The 22,639-nt window shown below is 37.5% G+C and overlaps 1 protein-coding gene across 4 annotated transcripts in view; it reads right to left on the bottom strand.

Annotated features, from left to right (window-relative positions):
* The window catches only part of robo2 (roundabout, axon guidance receptor, homolog 2 (Drosophila)), an 848,620-nt gene that overhangs the window by 440,842 nt on the left and 385,139 nt on the right, over positions 1-22,639 (bottom strand). The window lies entirely within an intron of this gene.

Here is a 22,639-nt window from a genome sequence, read left to right as displayed (position 1 = left end):
ATTATTATTATTTATATTACTTTTATTAGTAATGATATATTAAAACAATAATACAATAACTACAAACAATCGATACAACGATTCAATGTAAACCTTAAAAGTAATCCTTCCAACTGATTTAACAGATAATAATAATAATAATAATAATAATAATAATAATAATAATAATAATAATAATAATAATAATAATAACAATAATAATAATAATAATATTAATAATAATAATAATAATAATAATAATAATAAATGCACTTTAATTGTAGTAACTACTCTATATAAAGATTTTTTTTTTCACAGTTGCCTTAATATTGCTTACTTTCATCTTGGCTTTATTTATGATGCTATTTATGTATTCCTCATGTTTACTCATTTGTGTTGGATAATTTGGTTTCGGTTTTTAAATTGGAGATTAATTTTCATTTTAAAATATACTATAATAATAATAATATTAATAATAATAATAATAATAATAATAATAATGTCCAGTTTTTATTACGTTATCTACTGTACTTCAATAAACTCCCCACTGGAAGGGTTTCAGGGCAAGCACGATGGATATAACTCAAGCCACTTTTAAACTTTTTTTTTTTTTTTTGCATACACATACACAATGTTCATCCACAAACTAGGCAGCTGAAGTTCTAACGCTGCACTAGTCTATCAATACTTCAATGTTCTTTTTTTTAACTAAACAGTTGCTAGGTTATAAACCGGCAAGCGTACCAGCTCCGAAAAATAACAGACTGAGAGTAAAGAAAAAAATTACTTTGCATCTTGACATATACATGTACACAGACACAACCTGTTGTCTAGGAATGGAAATACACATATGTATGATCTATATTAGAATTAGGACATATATGAGATACAACATAAATGTGCCTGCATTTAAAATAACATGGTAAATATACACACTTATACATGTTTTCAAATACCAAATATATCACTTATATCCTAACTGTAACTAAACCAAATAGGCACATTGGCCTGATATTTCTGCTTCTGAAAATTGTTCATAGAGTGTAGAATTGGAAGGGGACCTCGGGGGCGTCACCCATCCGTCACTCCCCGTCCCAGGAGGGCGGCACAGGGACGTGTGGCCCACTTTTCACACCCAGGGACCAGCGATGGAGCCACAGGCGACGCTACATTCATTAACACTGTTCAATTTGCCCGTAACGGCTTTTCTCCGTCCGGGCCGCTGGAAAACGTCTCCGGTAGTCCCACAGCTCACTGTGCCTGTAATTAATCCATTCATCTCCCATAGCCGGATCAATGAGCCCTGACACAGAGACAGTACAGATCCAAACACTGTCTGCACATACTGTAACACGTACACTCACAGCCCCAAATCCAGCCTCACGCACCCTGCATGGCCAAATCACATATGGAGATGCAAATATACCAGCTTCTAATTTTAAAAACACAAGCTGCTCAAACACATAACTGTATTGATTACATTGATCTGCGCTCTGCAGGCTGTTTTCTAGCTCTTTGCTTTTTATATTTTGTTAATCAGCTAATTCAGAAACAGTTTGAAACATTTAGATTTCCAGAGAGCTTCTGATTGGAAAAAAATAAGTAATCAATCAATCAATCAATCAATCAATCAATCAATCAATCAATCAATCAATCAATCAATCAATCAATCAATCAATCAATCAATCAATCTATCTATCTATCTATCTATCTATCTATCTATCTATCTATCTATCTATCTATCTATCTATCTATCTACTTATCTATCTATCTATCTATCTATCTATCTATCTATCTATCTATCTATCTATCTATCTATCTATCTATCTATCTATCTATCTATCTATCTATCTATCTATCTACTTATCTATCTATCTACTATCTATCTATCTATCTATCTATCTATCTATCTATCTATCTATCTATCTATCTATCTATCTATCTATCTATCTATCTATCTATCTATCCAAACTATCTATCTATCTATCTATCTATCTATCTATCTATCTATCTATCTATCTATCTATCTATCTATCTATCTATCTATCTATCTATCTATCTATCTATCTATCTATCTATCTATCTATCCAAACATACCATTCATCCATCCATCTGTCCATTCATTTATTTGTCTATCCATGCATCCATCCATCCATCCAACCAACTTTCCATTTGTCTGTCCAACTAATCATGTTTATCCATCCATCCCTCCCTCCATCCATCTATCTGTCCATCCATGTGTCCAGCCATTTATTTGTCTATTGATGCATCTATCCATCCATCCACCTATCAATCCGTCTGTCCATCCATCTATCATCAGTCTGTCCAGCCATTCATGTAGATCCATCCATCCATCCATCCATCCATCCATCCATCCATCCATCCATCCATCCATCCGTCCAGCCATTCATTTGCCCATTCATCTATCTATTCATCTATCCATCCGTCCGTCTGTCTATCTATCTGTTCATCCATCCATCCATCTATCTATCTATATCCATCTATCTATCTATCTATCTATCTATCTATCTATCTATCTATCTATCTATCTATCCATCTGTTCATCCATTCATCCATTCATCCATTCGTCTATTCATCCATCTGTCTAGCCATTCATTCATCCATCCATCCATCCATCCATCCATCCATATATCTATACGTCTGTCTGTCTATCCATCCATCCATCCATTCATATATCTAACCGTCTGTCTGTCTGTCTGTCTATCCATCCATCCATCCATCCATCCATCCATCCATCCATCCATCCATCCATCCATCCATCCATATATCTATACGTCTGTCTGTCTATCCATCCATCCATCCATTCATATATCTAACCGTCTGTCTGTCTGTCTGTCTGTCTGTCCGTCCGTCCGTCCGTCCGTCCGTCCGTCCATCCATCCATCCATCCATCCATCCATCCGTTCATTCGTCCATTCATCCATCTTTCCAGCCATTCATTTGCCCATCCATCCATCCATCCATCCATCCATCTATCCATCCATCCTTCCATTTGTCTATTCATCAATCTGTCTGTCAGTCTATCCATCCCTCGGCCGTCTATCTATCTGTTCATCCATCCATCGATCTATCTATCCATATCCATCGATCTATCTATCCATCTGTTCATCCATTCATCCATCCATCAATTCGTATATTCATCCATCTGTCCAGCCATTCATTCATTCATCCATCCATCCATCCATCCATATATCTATCTGTCTGTCTGTCTATTCATCCATCTATCCATCCATTCATTCATCTATTCATCCATCTTTCCAGCCATTCATTTGCCCATCCATCCATCCATCCATCCGTCTATCCATCCATTTATCCATCCATCCATTTGTCTATTTATCAATATGTCTGTCAGTCTATCCATCTATCCATCCATCTGTCCAGCCATTCTTCCATCCATCCATCCATCCATCCATCCATCCGTCCGTCTGTCTGGCCGGTTGCTGTCTGTCCATCTATCTGGTCATCTGTTGATATATGTATCCATCAATCTATCTATCCATCTGTCTAGCCATTCATTCATCTATCCATCCATCCATCCATCCATCCATCCATCCATCCATCCATCCATCTGTCTATTCATTCATTCATCTTCAAAATTACTACTGAATTATTGAATGAAAACAAAACCGCAGAGGAAAAAATTGACATTTAAAAGTCAATATATAATATATGATTAATACATATTTATATATGCTGTTAGTATTAATAATAATACTATATTATTATTATTATTATTATTATTGTTATTATTATTACCCATCCTCAAAATCAGCTTCACTCTTGTTGCATGTCCAAATCAAACATGTTCATGTAAATAAATCAGTGACTTATATCAAAAATAACAAGCTGCTCGCACACATAAATGTAATGAGTGTATTGATCGCGGCCTGCAGGCTGTTCATTATGTTTTCCACAGTTCTCTGCTTTTTCTCAGTATAAATATTCAGCTATTTGGAAATCTAGAGTCAGTGTAATGACTGAAAAATCTATTTCAATGCCCGGGACTCTTGTGAAAGATAGACTTTGTTGTAGAAAATGTCAGAGCGCTGATTATATTAGTGCAGGGTGGATTCTCCATTTGGGTTGTGCTGAGTAGATCTGATTTGATGATTATTCAGGCCTATTAAAAGGCTGAAATTGATTCATATTCCATGATCCCATGACATGAAAGGTCTGTCTATATTCCAACAGTCTGACACACACACACACACATACACACAGGGTGCTCCAGCCATGACCCGGCCACTCTAAATCCCTCTCCTCACAGTGCAACCAGAGATCAATAAGTAATTTTTGGGGGTCTGATTAGTTTGCGGTGGTAAGGGAGAAGCCGCCCTCCTTTTTTTCCTGAGGATATAATCATGCCCTAAAAGCAGCCTTATCGTCCAGCTTAATGACGGGAATCAGCTCACGCCATGATGCATGTTGAGGGGCAAATGGAGAGTGTTATTAATAAAGACACATATTTCTGTGCAGATGTTTGAGTGCTATCTATCTATCTATCTATCTATCTATCTATCTATCTATCTATCTATCTATCTATCTATCTATCTATCTGTCTGTCTGTCTGTCTGTCTGTCTGTCTGTCTGTCTGTCTGTCTGTCTGTCTGTCTGTCTGTCTGTCTGTCTGTCTGTCTGTCTGTCTGTCTGTCTGTCTGTCTGTCTATCTATCTATCTATCTATCTATCTGCCTGTCTGTCTGTATATCGATCGGTCTGTCTGTCTGTCTTTCTATCTCTCCATCTATCTACAGTATCCATCCGTCCCTCCATCTGTTCGTCTGTTTTCTACAGTATCTGCTCGTCTGTCTATCTATAGTATTCATTCATCCATCCATCTATCCGTCCATCTGTCCATCCATCCACCTATCAACAGTATCCATCCATCCATCTATAGTATTCATCCATCTATCCATCCATCCGTCCATCTGTCTGTCTATCTACAGTATCCATCCGTCCGTCCATCCATCTGTCTATCTATAGTATCCCTTCATCCATTTATCTATCCATCCATCCGTCCATCTGTCCATCCATCTATCTATCTACAGTATCCATCCATCCATCCATCCATCCATCCATCCATCCATCCATCCATCTACAGTATTCATCCATCCATCCGTCCATCCGTCTATCTACAGTATCCATCCATCCGTTCGTCTGTCTGTCCGTCCGTCCGTCCGTCCGTCCGCCAATCTACAGTATCCATCCACCCGCCAGTTCATCCGTGCGTCTATCTACTGTATCCATACATCTGTCCATTTGTCCATCAGTCTATCTACAGTATCCATCCATTCATTTGTCTGTCCGTCTGTCTGTCTGTCTGTCTATCTACAGTATCCATCCATCCGTGTGTCTAGCTACAGTATCCATGCATCTGTACATTCGTCCATCTATATACAGTATCCATCCATCCATCCGTCCATCCGTGTGCCTATCAACAGTAACAGTGCATATGTCTATTCATCCGTCTATCCATAGTATCCATCCGCCCCTCCGTCAGTCCATCGGTCTTTGTACAGTAACTGTCTGTCCGTCCAATCTATCTATCTATCTATCTATCTATCTATCTATCTATCTATCTATCTATCTATCTATCTATCTATCTATCTATCTATCTATCTATCTATCTATCTATCTATCTATCTATCTATCTATCTATCTACATATCTATCTATCTATCTATCTATCTATCTATCTATCTATCTATCTATCTATCTATCTATCTATCTATCTATCTATCTATCTATCTATCTATCTATCTATCTATATATCTATCTATCTATCCATCTAAGAATGAAGAATTAAGAAACCAATAAAGGTTTGAATAAAACCAACTGAGGAATATAAAATATTGAATAAACTTTAATTTCTGGTTGAACTGTCCCTTTAAGCTCTCAGGAATAAACCTACAGCTAAAAATCTTACATTTAAAAATAAATAAATAGTAATAATAATACATAGTACTAATATTAAAACATAGTAATAATAACAATAATACATAACAAGAGAGTAAAACTGCAGAGAGAAAAGAAAAAAGTCATTTAGAAGTTGTTAGTCCCTAGTGAACGAGGCAGTAAATCCCGGGGTCTGTTGCCCTCAGAAAGACTAATGGCCATGCTGAAGATATGAGGGCAACATTAAGTAAATATATGACTCTCTTTAAACACGAATGGTGTTGCTACGGCAACAGCGCTGTACAGAACGGTGGGCCGAGGGGGGAAATCTGGCAGCATGCTGGGTGTGGAAACAGGAGGTTGCGGACGTGTTTTAGAAAAATAACCATACGTGTCTGGCCGAGAGGTTTAAATTAGAGACGCAGATGATGTTGCGGATGCTTCATCCACAGGCGGCAAAATGGATGTGCATGAGAGAAAGTGGCTGACATGGAGATATTAAAGTCATAAATGGTGCATACATAAACAAACCCTTGCATACAAACTCAAAACTAGATTCATATTTGCATTTTTATATAAAGCGATGCAAAAACAATTCTGCTGGTATACGAAATCTACAAAAACAAAAATCTAAACAAAAACAGCAATACAAATAAAACTAACTGTATTAAATCTAAATCGTGTTGTATGTGTAAGATACTAACTTAGACTCTCACACTCTATTGTTGACTGTCTCCACCTCCTAAATCTTATATTCAGTTTACAATTAGCATGAAATAAGGTGTAATTTTCATGAAATAACGTCTAATTTATCATGAAAATCTCATTTTGATTAGTTTTGTGTGCTCTGAACCATTTCATACATAGTTATTGTAAATTCAGTTATGAAAAAAATACATGTTGTGTCTGTCCCTAAATTCGGGTCAACTATGTTACATTGCTTATAAAATAAGGTATGTCTGCAAAGCACTGATAGAAAAAGCATGTGTCTTGCTCCAAGTGATGCCACTTTCTTTGGCGGGAAACGATGGAAAGAACTGAGATGATATTTACTCATTCATTCATTCATTTTCTTTAAGACTTAGTGCCATCAGAGTTGTCACAGCGAAATGAACCGCCAGCTTATCCAGCACATGTTTTATAAAGCGGATGCCTTTCCAGCCGCAACCCAACACCCATACACACTCTTTCTCACACATATTTACCAATGAAATTTTGAGCTTACTCAATTCACCTATAGCGCATGTCTTTGGACTTGTGGGGGAAACCGGAGCACCCGGAGGAAACCCACGCCAACATGGGGAGAACATGCAAACTCCAAACAGAAATGCCACCTGACACAGCCGAGGCTCCTTCTTGCTCTATGGCGAACATGCTACCCACTGCACCACCACATGTCTTTTAAGTCTTCTCTTATTGAGGGTCCTGTGAAGTGTCTTGAAGTGGGAGGGAGATGTCAAATAGAGAGCATATGATTGGTCGAGAGAAACTGAAGTAGGAGAAGACGTGAAAAAAATAAACAAATAAAAAAAAACATTGATTCATTTAGGCGGAATTGACAAACTACAAGCTTCACATGTTTATATCAGGTTTATATCTTCTAAACGAGAATTTTGTCATTGTTTTGTACCACTCTAGATATCCTTGAAGTCTAGATGCTAACATCTGAAATTTCACAGGACCTTTAATTTGTACAAAATGTTTAAAATACAACAGTAATAAATTAAATAGCTGTCAACTCTGTTATTGTGATGCATTTTCATTCACTTTTTAAAAACAACATGATGAAAATGCATAGAAATCAGTTTTAGAAATCCCACGTGGTGTCTGATTTGAGCTTAGCATATTGAGCTAAAGCACAAAATAGTGAAAAAAATTCAACTTTGATAGTGGTTAAAATAGTCAAACAATATTTTAACAACAATTAGTTACATGATCAAATGTCCCCTATCACATTGTGAAGTTTATTTATAAACTAATTTCGAGAGGATCACGTGCTTATGAATGACACGGCTAGCCCCGAGTTAAGCTAATGTGCAAACCACCAATCAGACGAATCCTAACTCAGTATAAATAACCAAGCATCTTACCTTTAGTGATCTTCGTCTTGAAGAATCCCCCCTTCCACCCCCTCTCCACGGCTGCGTCCGAAACCGCCTATTACTCAGTAGGTACTGCATTTGAATTGAACCGTACTACTCGGCCGTTAGAAAAGTACGTTCTATACAGTATAAATGTGAAAAGTATAAATGGAATTCGGACGTACTACATCCGCCATTTTGTCATGGTCACGTGACCTACCTGCGTCAGTTGCGTCGCTTTACTTCCATTCATAAATTCGCTCGCGGGGCATCATGGGATAGCGCAGCATGCATGGGATGCGCACTCCGGAATCTCGCCGGAAGTAGTAAGTCATCCGGGTACTTCTCACATACTGATATTCGAATTCTATGAATTCGGACATACTACTCGGCTCGCATACTGATTTTGGCGTACTATATAGTATGGAAGTATGCGGTTTCGGACGCAGCCAATCTCTTTTTCCTCTATAGGGCAGCACGGCGGCCCAGCGGCTAGCACTGTGGCCTCACAGCAAGAATGCCTCTGGTTTGGGTCTCTACCCGGCCAGTCGGCATTTCTGTGTGGAGTTCATGTTCTCCCTGTGCTCGTGTGGGTTTTCCCCGGGTCCTCTGGTTTCCTCCCATAGTCCAAAACATGGGACTTAAGTAAATTGACTAAACCAAATCAGCACCATAGTCATATTCCACCAGCAACACACCCTCATTGCAATCCTTAAGCAGCAGGAGAGAGGGGGTTCTCTAGATCTACCTGAGCTCAAACTCCCCTCTCGCCCTGCAAATGGGAGGGAGCCACGGGCTTGAGGATCTCATGGGCTCAGGGCTCTCTCCCGGGACAGCATGCCAAACTAGCTTATTGCCAATCATCAGCTAAGTGTGATGATTGATTTCTGCAAGCAACACATTTGCTGCATCTGCATCTTGCTGCGACTGGAAGGGCATCCTCTATGTAAAACATATGCCGGGATAGTTGGCGGTTCATTCTGCTGTGGCGGTCTCTGATAAATAAGGACCTAAGCCAAAGGAATTAAGAATAAAGAAACCCATAAAGGTTTCAATAAAATAATTAAGGATTATTTAGTATTGAACAAATGTCCAATAAATGGATGAACTTTGCTCTTAAGCCACAGGTGTCAAACTCAGATCCAAAAGGGCCACAGCTCTGCACAGTTTAGTTCCAACCCTAATTAAACACACCTGATCCAACTAATTGAGTCCTTCAGGCTTGTTTAAAACTTACAGGTAAGTGTGTTGGAGCAGGGTTGGAACTAAACAGTGCAGGGCTTCAACCCTCCAGGAATTGAGTTTGACACCCGTCTTAAGCTATCAGAAATTGACTTAAAGCCAAAAATTTTACAAATTTAAAATCAAATAAATACATTTATTTATGTATTTGCTTCACTGTCAATTCAGTTTGAGGTACATGAATGTAAAATATCTGAAATTTAACTGCAATTCCGAAAAGAGTCTTACATGTCTAATGTATTATTTGTTCGTATACCGTATACAGATGCTATGGAGGTCAAGCCGCATGTTTTTGTGTGTATAGTTTTAAATTTACAATCACCATCACAGCAGCTTGAACTTTCAAACCCTCATCTAAATATACAGCACCCAGCGGGGTCATCGTACACACATATCTGTGCTTAACTTTGCAGAAAATGATAAAGGGCAATTTCCAAAACACCATTTGTATCTAATGGGCCTCGTCCTGAAACAATTTAGAGAAGTTCAACTGCAGAGAACTTGTCCTACAACAAGATTTTAAACGAGAATTTCTGTACGCATCAAACAAATGGACATCTAATAAAAGCTTTATGATATTTGCAGAGGACATTTTTGCATGATATTCTGTCACTATCGCTATATTATGAGACCACAAGGCCTCACGTTTATTACTGACTCCTGAGGGTCATATACAGGTTCCAGCCTGTAAATTCTTATGGACACAGGGAGGGGGTTTGGGTGCCGGAGACCCTCATGTGTGTCTGAAGTCACCATTATTTTCTCTCTTTTAGCCTGAGATTGATTAACAGCCTGGCTGTAAATGGTCAGTCGCACCAAAGCATGTGATGAAAATGAAATTCACCCCCCTCCATCTCCACTTCCACATTCACAAATACAACAAATCCCTCATTCTTTCCACAAAGCCCCCTGGAACATATGGCAGTGAAAACTTCAGCCCCGTCCATCAATAACAGGCCTGCAGTGCAGACAGGAATACGGAGGAATATGGTGGAGATTTTATTTAGAGAGATGAGAGGATACAGTACATGCTGCCGGCAGACTGTAAGATTCATCAGCAGAGGAGCTCCCTCTACTGGAGGATGTACAGTACTAATATTCACATACAACTGGGTCACTGCGCAAGTAGCAGATTACTAAAACAAAATATAGGCTTTATCAATACCAAGGATTGCGACAAAGAAAGCTATATGATGATTCTGTGTCCCATAGACTTATAAAGATAAAAATTGTGTATATCTATGATGTGTTCAACCCAATACAATAAGATATAAGTTATATATATATATATATATATATATATATATATATATATATATATATATTTTTTTTTTTTTTTTTTTAAGTTAGCTTAAAGAGCACAGCATACATCAGTACACAAATTTTTTATATTTGTCAGTGAATATAGGCACAACACTGTGGTAAATGTGAACAAAAGGATTTATTGAACAAATATGTTTATTAAAATAATATTTCAGTCACCGAACATATTTCGAAAAAGAAAGAAAGCACATTTAAATTAATGTGAAACATACTTACATTCAAATATATGTGAACTGTCAACAAATCTGAATATGTTTTTTTGTTTCTCTTGCTTTTTTTTATCGTCTTTTATTCAATATTTTCCCCAAACATATATATTTGGGCTACTAACGTAGTTATTTGGTTAGATTAGCTCCAGATTTGGCTTCAGCCCTAACTAATCTAATGTAGATATTTAAATAACAAATATAATATTGTCAAGGTTCCTATAGAAAATATTAATCTAATTGAGAGATTTGTGAGGGGTTGAAGTCATACTAAATAATAATAAAAAAAATGTAAAAATTAAAATGATAATAAAATTAACTATAATATTTTTCCAATATATTACATTTACTGTACACATCTTTTACAATCTGTGGATGGAATAGAAATAGAAATATAAGTTTATATAGTTTCATAATAATAATAATAATAATAATAATAATAATAGGCAACAGCTGTAGTCATTTCTCACTAGGGCTGCACAATATATCATTTCAGCTTCGATATCTCAATGTGCGCTTCCACAAAAGTCACATAGCAGGATCAGCAATGTTAAATCGATATTATTATTGACCCCATTTTTTGTGGAGGTTTTGCAATGTTTAACCATAAAGTTGCCAAAACATTTGTTATTTATGTGTGTTTTTATCATTGAATTCAGTTCAAAACTATTCAGCAAAATAAAATAAGATTTTTAACTTTAAGGAAAATTAATTGCATTTATGTTTATACACAGTGTAAAAAAATCCGTAATTTTAACGGTTTATTTCAAGCAGCTGGGGCGCCGGAAATAAACCATAAAATAATGGCTGTTGAATTACAGTAATTTATTGTAAAATACTCGAGGTTGAATTAGAGAAATTTATCAGAAATTTAAGTAATTTTCTGTAATTTAACAGCTGCCAGAAAAAAACGGTAAAATTACAGATTTTTATATTTCATTTTACAGTGTTGTTTTACACTTGATTATTAAATTTGTGCATCTAAATATTGCTGGACTTTCATCAAATCATATAGCACTGTATATTTTATTTGCACTATTTCTCAGTGTTTGAGACTGGTTTATTATAGTTTGTGTAGATGTTCTAGTTTTTTGGTATTAGAAGTGACATATTAAAGGCAAAGGCCTCTAGATTACGCTTATTTTACTAAAATAAAATATGACCATGCCTTGATTTTTAATTATTTAATCAGGACAGTAAGGTCTGACTTTGCTTAGACAAAAGTTTTGTCAATTAATAGAAATAATGTACAGTATAGAAAATTAAGTCATGGTGCAGTGGAAAAAGAGTGAATATTGTGTGACTCCCATGAGCTTGAACGACTGCATCCATACATCTTTGCAATGACTCAAATTACTTTGGCCAAGAAAGCATTCATGCAGGATTCCCAGAGTTCATCAAGTTCCTCGGCATTCATCTTCAATGCCTCCTTCATCTTACACTAGACATGCTTAATAATGTTCATGTCTGGAGATTGGGCTGGCCAATCCTAGAGCACCTTGACCGTCTTTACAGATGATTCATCAGACAAATCTGCCTTCAGCCACTTTTCCAAATGATCAACAAGAAGTCAAGTTGTTATTTGTTGCTATTACAACTGGAATCGATGACAAGACTTTTGCCAGGTGGTGTATATTCAATATCGCATTATATATCGTAGAAAAATAAAATAAAATAAAATAAAATAAAATAAAATAAAATAAAATAAAATAAAAAAAAATAAAATAAAATATATATTTTTTTCAATATCGTATATTTCCCAGTTTATTTAAATGTAAATCCAATGCATGCATGTGTGTGTTTATGTTATATACACACATACAGTACATGCACAGGGATTAACATTTCCATCTGAACAAATATTTGTATTTTTATGATAGCAATTTGATTTGATAACATTCAGAGAGCCAACAGCATGCTTTGGAATTAGCCTAAGCAGAAATTAATGTCTTTAAATACTAAAACCATTGATTATTCCAACATCTAACCCACATTTATTTAAGCAACGATTATGGAGAAGTCCAAACAATCTCAGCATAAGTTATCACCAAAAGTAAGATTGATTCTCTGGCTGTCATTTCTAGTAGGTTTGTTGATTTCCCCTCTTTCCCTATCTTTCCGAAACAGACGCAGGCATTCATTCATATTTCATGTTGTTTCAGCAGTATTTTGCATTATTCCTCCACACACACTTAGTCATCTGTGAATGATGTACAAGCATCTTCCATTACCGTGATGAACAGAATAAAGGTGCGGAGAGAATGAACTCAATTAATCAAACAACAGCTGAATCTGTCTGCCTTCTGACTCGCCGGTGTCATTTTTGAGTGCTTGCCTCTGATAGTTGTGTAGAGCTTCACGACGGGTCGCTAAGGTTAACAGGAAGTGACACGCGGTTTCTTCGCTGCCGTTTCATCCGTTTAGTCATATCTGCATGCAGAGCACGATCCCAGTCACTCCATAGAAGTGGATCAACATCGTTCATTAGTAAAGCAAATTAAAACTAGACACACACACACACACACACACACACACACCAGCAGAGATGTGTTTCTCCAGCAGATCAGCTGCCACATCTATTTGACTGCACGCTGCTTCACAAATGCTTCACTCGTAAGTTGCTGTGATTCATCTGATGGAGCTGAACTGGCCGGTTACTCGCTGTTAGACTTCAAACACTGTTTACAGATGCCTGATAAAACACACAGCAAGGGTTGCCTGGGAAAAGCTGTGTGGTTGCTAGGAAGTTCTAAGAAGTTCTATGCAGCTTCTGGATAGATCAAATGTTGGATAAATGACAGAATGATGGACTGAGTGGTAGAGCAAAAAATAGAAAGAAACAAAAATGATGGATAGATAGTGATGGATAGAAATAAACTGATTAAATTAACTAAATAAACAGAACTATAAAAAAGAAAGTAGATTGGATGGATGGATGGATGGATGGATGGATGGATGGATGGATGGATGGATGGATGGATGGATCGAACAAACAGAATTAAAGAATGATGTATGGAAAAATATATAGATAGAACTATAGAAAAATAGATCGATTGACGTGAATGGATGGATGGATGATGGATGGATGGATGGATGGATGGATGGATCAAACAGAATGATTAAGCAATAGAATGACAGGCAGACAGACAGACAGACAGACAGACAGACAGACAGACAGACAGACAGACAGACAGACAGACAGACAGACAGACAGACAGACAGACAGACAGACAGACAGACAGACAGACAGACAGACAGACAGATAGATAGATAGATAGATAGATAGATAGATAGATAGATAGATAGATAGATAGATAGATAGATAGACGCACGGATGGATGGAACAAACAGAATAATGAAACAATATATGGAACAATAGATGGATAGAATGATGGATGGATGGATGGATGGATGGATGGATGGATGGATGGATGGATGGATGGATGGATGGACGGACGGACAGGACAAACAGAATGATAAGGCGATATATGGAAGGATAGATGGATAGAACGATAAGTAGAACAATAGATAGATGGACATGGATGAATGGATGGATCAAACAGAATGATAGAGCAAAAGAACGATAGTAAGAACAATGGATGGATGGATGGATGGATGGATGGATGGATGGATGGATGGATGGACGGATGGATGGATGAGTGGAACAAACAGAATGATGGATAAAACAATATATGGACAGAAAGATAAATTGGTGGGAGGAAGGATGGATGGAACAAACAGAATGATACAATAATGAATGAACACTAGATGGATAGAATGATAGATAAAATAATAGACGGATAGAATGATAGATAGAATAATAGATGGATGAAATGATAGATATATGGATAGATGAATGGATCTATAGATGGATGGATGAAAAAAGAATGATAGAAGGATAGAACAATTGAGCACAAAAAGATAGAACATTAGATGGACAGAATGATAGATGGAATGATGGATACAATGATAGAAAACAGAATGATAAAACAAATGATTGAGCAATAGAATCATAGATAGAATGATGCATGGATGGATGGAACAGACAGACAGACAGATGTATAGATAGATGTATAGACACACAGACAGACTAAATGGATGGATGGATGGATGGATGGATGGATGGATGGATGGATGGATGGATGGATGGATGGATGGATGGATGGATGGATGGATGGATGGATGGATGGATGGATGGATGGATGGATGGATGGATGGATGGATGGATGGATGGATGGATGGATGGATGGATGATAGATAGATAGATAGATAGATAGATAGATAGATAGATAGATAGATAGATAGATAGATAGATAGATAGATAGATAGATAGATAGATAGATAGATAGATAGATAGATAGATAGATAGATAGATAGATAGATAGATAGATAGATAGAATTATGATTCATGGGTAGACAGAACAATAACGTGATGGATAGAAGGATCTGGGATATGGAAACAAATGGGTTTTGAGGGGATAAAGGTGAAAACTGGACCACCCCCACTCTATCCAGTCTCTCGCCGGCCCGATTTTACAAGCAGTGGGCCAATTGCAGTCATTAGGCAGCACCCCGGCCCATAAAGCGCGCTCGGAGAGGACTCATCCAGGGGTAAAATGACAGAAGTACATTTCCACGCCTCTGGTTTAAAGAGGGGGTTTCAAAGAGCCATTACAGAAAAATGAAATGAGTGTCTTGGGCCCGTCCCTCTGAGAGAAGAAGCTCTTTCTCCTCCGTCTGTGCCGACGAATCACTCTCTCCATTCCTTCGCTCACACGTTCTGTCACTCATGCCACAGACTTCATCCAGGGAGATTTCTGTGACAAACAGGATTTCTCAATCTGTAATCCATTATTCTCACAGCCAATTAGCGAGGTTAATTAGTTGAGCGAGTGCCAAGTGCCGCCGAAGTGAGCGAGGTGGCGGAGCTGTGGAGAACTACTGTTACTATTCTATTTTTATTTTTTTTTCCACATTGAGTTCATTTAAGGTTCATATGGATGTGTTTGTCTTTGACTTTGTGGGGTCTACAGAAAAATTATAGAAAAATACTCTGGTCTAACAAAAACTGGTGATACTGTATGTATTAAGTAGCCATAAAATGCATTTGTTAAGAAATCATTAAAATAATTATTAGGATTAATTACTGTAAATTGGAACTATTTTACTGTCCTTTTTATTACTTTCTTACTGTAAAAGTATTGGGTGAACTTATTTACCAGTGCTGTTATGAAAAAATAATCTATATTATTATAAACATACAGACATACACTCACCGGCCACTTTATTAGGCACCCCTGTCCAACAGCTGGTTAACACACATTTCTAATCAGCCAATCACATGGCAGCAACTCAATGCATTTAGGCATGTAAACATGATCAAGTCGATCTGCTACAGTTCAAACCGTGCATCAGAATGGGGGAAAAAAGGTGATTTACGTTACTTTGAATGCATGGTTGTTGGTGCCAGACGGGCTGGTCTGAGTATTTCAGAAATTGCCTATCTACTGGGATTTTCACACACAATTATCTCTAAGGTTTACGGAGAATGGTCTGAATAAGAGAAAATATCCAGTGAGGGGCAGTTATGTGAGTGCAAATGCCTTGTTGATGCCAATGGTCAGAGGACAATGGCCAGACTGGTTTGAGCTGATAGAAAGGCAACAGTAACTCAAATATCACACGTTACAACTGGGTTATGCAGAAGAGCATCTCTGAACTCACAACACGTCCATCCTTGAGCCGGATGGTCTACAGTAGCAGAAGACCACATTGGGTGCCACTCCTGTCAGCTAAGAACAGGAAACTGAGGCTAGAATTTACCATATCACCAAAAATCGGACAAAAGACGATTGGAAAAATGTTGACTGGACTGATGAGTCTCGATTTCTGCTGCAACATTCAGATGGTAGGGTCTGGTGGCGGTGGTGGTGATGTAATGGTGTGGAGGATTTCCTTGGCACAATTTGGGCCCATTAGTACCAACTGAGCATCGTGCCAACACCACAGCCTACCTGAGTATTGTTGCTGACCATGCTCATGCCTTTATGACCACAGTGTACCCATGTTCTGATGGCTACTTCCAGCTAAATAAAGCATTATGTCATAAAGCGTGAATCATCTCAGACTGAATTTTTTACATGACAATAAGTTCACTGTACTCAATGGCCTCCACAGTCACCAGTTCTCAATTTAATAGAGTACCTTAGGGATGTGGTGGAATGGAAGATTCACATCATGGATGTGCAGCCGACAAATCTGCAGCGACTGTGTGATTAATAAATACTTATTAATTTGCTATTTTAATATATATTCAGGGAATTTTATTGTTTTAAGTGCTTATTTTTTCCATTATCATGTTATCAACAAATATTTAACTATTATATAGTATCATATAGTTTAAAAAACATTACAATAGAATCAAAAATTATTCAAACTGAAAACCAAAAGAACTGAAATAAAGGAAAATCTTTATAATAATATTATAACTTTGTGTAAATAATGCTAAATGAATAAGAAATGTATATCAGTATTCATCTATTAACTATTAATAGTTATAATCAACTATTAATTAAACTTTAGCAATCCTATGATTACTAATAAATCTGTGAATAAGATGTCCAACCAGGTCTTTAAAGCATGCAGATCCGATAAAATTAACAGATTAAAATAAATCAAACATGAGACCCTTATGAACAGATCTTTAATATCAATCGCATTGAAACACCAAAGCAATGATTTATGATCCAATAAAGTCCAAAAGTCCAAATAAATAAATAAATAAATAAATAAATAAATAAATAAATAAATAAAGATGTCAAATGATTCCCAGCTTTTTATAATTCACAAACACTCATTAATGTTCATTAACCAGGGTAAATTCAGTAAATTGCTGTGTTCAAGTGTTTCAATGTACATATTTAAAATAATAATTCACCTTCTATACCAGTAAATAACAAAACAAACAAGCCAAAAATTGAATAAAATTAAATAGAAATGCATCCACAGGTCACAGCCAGCTGCATCGGACGATCTAAGCAATACCTGAGCACGTTTCTGATGTTTGTTTGCACAAAATGAAGGGATAGAAGTGCTCTTTGTTTGAGAAATGTATGGGAAGACAGCCGAATCTCATAATTACAGAGCAGGCTTTGGGCATTGATGGACAGGTGTAATCCCAGCGTGCATTGGGCTGCGAGCAGTGGCCAGCGAGTCCTCCTCTATCCCAGCTCGCCTTGCCCTTTGCTTCTCGCAGGCTAAATGGCAGCTATAAACATGACAAGCCATCAAAACAATGACAAAGCAACTGACAAAAGCAGACCTCTCTGTGTGTGTAATGTGCTGCTCCAGAGAGGCAAGCTAATCAAAACATCACACAAAGACCTCAATGTGTGTGTGTGAGTGACCACACAGCAGAAGAAGATTCTCTGAAATCAACAGAAGAAAAACACTTCTGTGTCCATATGAGTTGTGGTTATCTTTTAAACCTCTCTAACATTACACCAGTGGTTGCTAAGCAGTTGCTAAGGTGTCCTAGCTATTCTGTTCTGAGGTGTTCTAGTTATTCTATTCTATTGTTCAACCTATTTTGCTGTTGCTAAGGTGTTGTCACGGGTTTTATTATGTCGTATTGTGGTTATTCTTGGTGTTTTCAGCATGAAGCTATTCTGTAGCTAAAGCATTCTGGTTATATGTTGCATTTGTGATTATGTGGTTAAGTTGTTTTGGCTAGTTTTAATGTGTTAGCTAGCTAAATAATTCAGACTGGTTTTGATTATTACAGTACATCTCAATAGTGTTATGGCTGGTTTTAATGTTTAGCTGTGCTGTTTGTTTAGGATGTTACTATGAATGGTAGTTCTGAAGGTTTTCTGATTAGCTTTACCTTTGCTAAAGGATTTAGCAAGTTACTATGGAGTTTCATGTATTGTGGTTTGGTTATTCTGGGTGATTTTATAATGTGGCTATACTATTGCTAAAGAATTCTGTTTGGTTTTACTCTACGATGTAACTATATGGTTAATTTGTGATGTTTTGACTGGTTTAATGTTTCACACAAGTGTTTTGGGTGGTTTAGCATGTAGCAAGCTAAAGCACCTGTTCACATATCATATAATTTGTTTGCAAGTTTATTAATTAAAATGGCCATGTGCTTTTAGGAAGCATTTTTTGTTCTGTTATTGTCAAAGGATGAGCCACATTTTTCAAAATGCCAGCAGCGTAGCACCCTTAAGGTTGGGACACATCAAAGTAACACCATAGAACTAGCAGCGATGAAAGCCAACCATGTTGTTGTTTCCCATCTGCCACATCTGGGGCCACTTGCACCATGCAGTACGTACGATAAAACATAGCCTAATTGTAACTTAAAGGGACACTAAGATACAACTTACACATTACTAAATAAATTTATGTTGCACCACTGAACTTAGTTTAAACGTAACACTACATTCCAACAAAATGTTTACGGCAGAGAAACTCTAAAGAACACGTCGGGTAAATCTTTAAAGGGAACAGTGTACTGTTTAACCTCATTCACATCACCCTGGCTACGTTGTTTCACTTTCTGAACACTAAAATGAAGACATAATATAAGGAACAGCCTATTTTTATTTTAATATTAGCTTAACAGACACCAAAAATGTTTAGGTGTCGTGTAGCTACATATTTATATGACTGTCATCTTCACTGTATGCATATTTATAACAAAACAGAGCCTACAACATAACTGCCTCCTTTTATTTTCATTGAAAATAAGAAACATACTCTCTCTTTCGCTGAATATCAGTTTTAATAATCATTAATGGCTATTATAAAAGTATAACGTACAATAAGCTTACACAACATAGGAAATAAAGGCAAGCGATCAGTCAATGTGCAGAAACAGTATACGTGGTTACATTAATAATTACATTAACTTGTGTTTGTGCTCAGCCAAAATATGTTACCTGAGAACAAGTAATAGATTCAAAAGACCAAAGTCGGGGAATAAGTCGTTAGATATAGACAACAATATTAATTAAATATCATGTTTAACAAATATAGTGAGAATAGATCCAACAGTAGATCCTTTATGAACAGTTTGATGTGCACTGCTCTCATATGGGTAGATGTGTTCAAAGCACGCTGAAGTGCATGCCAGAGTGTGTGTGTTTGGTTGCGTGATGTGTGTTTTCAGCAATGTAGTGTGGACGGAGAGTTGTTCAGAAACGCTAGGTGAAACGTCAGTGTAGACGTGGATTGTTTTCATTCTAAAACACCATTTTAAAACTAAAATGTATTAGCTAGTAGTTACTGAGCCCCTAGTGAGGACTTTACATTCCAGTTTAAGAAAAAATTTACGATCAGCTGGTGCAACCCCATCGTGGTCCGGTTTTAAACCAAACAGCATCATGTGAACACACTAAACAGATAGCAGCTGACTAAAACGAGAGCATGCAGCTCTTTCCGCAAAAATTCAATCGGACTCGGGTGAGGGCTAATAGAAGGCCATTCTGTGCCTGAATTAAGCCTGATTTATACTTCTGCGTCAGGTGACTGGCGTAACCCACGGCGCAGGCAACGCGCATGGCTGTGCATTTATACTTCTGCGCGCTGTCTCTGTCGGTCTGCATTAACACTTCCGAAACGCTAGTTGGCAGTGAGGTGTAAATGTTCCTCTGTGTCGAGTTTCTTCGCTACTTTTTTGCATTTCCTGAACACTTCCGGGATGTACAAGTGGCTCAAACTCGCTCATTTTGAGGCAGGAACCGGCGGACGTGCAACAACTTTAACTATGAGGTAAACACAAAACTTTCCATCCGGAGCTCCTTCACGGTACTCCACACTTGTAAACAATCGCTCGCGCGGCTCTCGGTCCCGCCCAGACTAGCAGCGCTACCAAGCCGACTAATCACAGAGCTTACGCTACGCGTCGTTGCGACGTGTAGTTACATTTTTTGAGAGGTGCACGTCAGCGACGGCGATGGCCACGGCGAAGGGCTATGCGTCAGCGCCGTAGCATACACCGGTGTTTGACGCAGAAGTATAAATCAGCCCTTAGAGAAGTGTTTTTCTGCACCTATGTGTCAGTAGTCTGTTTTCTCATTCCACAAACAGTAAAGTAATACATAACCACAGTACTTGTCACCCATCACAAATACATTCGCTTTTGTAAACTTGTCTGATAATCTAATAACTTGTTTAAGAAATGTAGCAAAAATACGGCTTGCAACTTTGTGTTTCGTCTTGAGTTTTTGTTTTCACATTCTGATTTGTGGCTGAACAACAATCAGCGTGCACTCTTTTGGCGATGGCCAATGATTCTACTTGCTAAATCAAGCCAACTCACTCCAACGTTAACTAGACAAAAGGTAACGTGTGGGACACACCACACCAGGAACTAGGTTGCCCAAGGGCCAGTAGTCAGCTTGGTGGCTCCCAGCCTTGTTCACTCCATAACTGGGAATAAACGATTATAGCTATATAACACCATTTGAGTTAACTAAATTCCTACTTTAGACTAGGATATATCCCAGTAGAACTGAAACACTGACACTATTTTACTGCATTATTATGATACACAAACTCACAGAAAGTCAATGTTAGCTGCATAAGCACCTTTGTATGCTGTGTTGTGTTCTTTTAGTAGCATGTCTATCACAGAGTCTGCTCCTCCTCTATTATTTAGTTGCACAGCACATTAGAACTGTGTGGAACCCAGGACTTTTACAGGGCTTTTGGCTGGTTACCTTAAAGTCCTTTAACAGTGCATATGCAACCAGAACAGTGGCTTGATGGGGAATTTTGTTCTCATAGGATTAGCCTTGTGGCTAGTTCTTTTAACCAATGCAAAAATTCCTTTCAAGGGTACACCTTTCACAATAAGCTTCATAATTTGACTTATAAATATTATTTAGCATATTCCTATGGCATTATCATTGCAGTCAGAATCCAGGTAGCAAATAATTCTGGCCCAGATTTGGCATAAAGCTAGTACAACAGGCACAGGCATACAACATGTGGGCCAAACATGGCCAGGGTTTGGCACCGTATTTAAGGCAGCACACAAGGCTTGGGCCAGATGCCAGATGTAGAATTTGGCCCAAATGTTAAAAATTTATTTAAAAAAATTGACAAATTATTGTTAAAAAAGTTATTTTTGAGTAAAGAAAAAAAATTATTTTAATCCGGTCGCTTCAAGAAACAGCATGCCCATAGTGTGGCCAAAGCACAATGCTTCATGGGTTTATCTATTTCATTGCTGTGATGACGCACCAACATATCGGGACCAGTTCAAACACAGTTATGGATCATTAACCCTCTGGGGTCGAAGACCGCGTATACGCGTTTTGACCTGTGGTGTCGTCAAACTGCTCAAAATGAACTTAAATTACACTTTCAGTTTTGATCGTACAGATAAGATCAATACATCAATTGAATCTGTTATGTGTCTACTTTTTGTTGTGTACACTCTCAACAACAACAAACGTTTGCAAAATAAAGAAAACAAACAGTGTAGGCAATCTCTCTTTTCTCTCTCCGTGAACTGCTTCTAGAAACACGTCGGTAAAATGCGCTGAAACTCCGCGAAAACTAAACTCACAGAGATGAGAAATGTATTTCTAGAAAGCTTAAAGTGTTTACTTTTAAATGCAGCTATGCATGTTGAAAACAAACATTGCTTGATAAAGTATTCAGTATGAAACCAACGCTATGTCTAGTTTCTCAGTCTGATCTCATTAGTTTTAATGCGACCACGCCCATGAGGCATTATTACAAGCGTCTAAAGATGCGTGCAGACTGAGGTCAGAAAAACACGTCACTAAAATGAAAGAAAACTCGGCAAATAGTCAATAAAGATGATGGTTATCAATAAAGCTTGATATGTCTACTTTTGCATTAACCAATTCAGG

This window comes from Danio rerio, chromosome 15 (genome assembly GCF_052040795.2).
Source record: "Danio rerio strain M-AB ecotype USA chromosome 15, GRCz13ab, whole genome shotgun sequence".
Classification (NCBI taxonomy): Eukaryota; Metazoa; Chordata; class Actinopteri; order Cypriniformes; family Danionidae; genus Danio; species Danio rerio.
The sequence above is the reverse complement of the archived record's forward strand: the minus strand, read 5'-3'. Positions and strand labels throughout refer to the sequence as shown.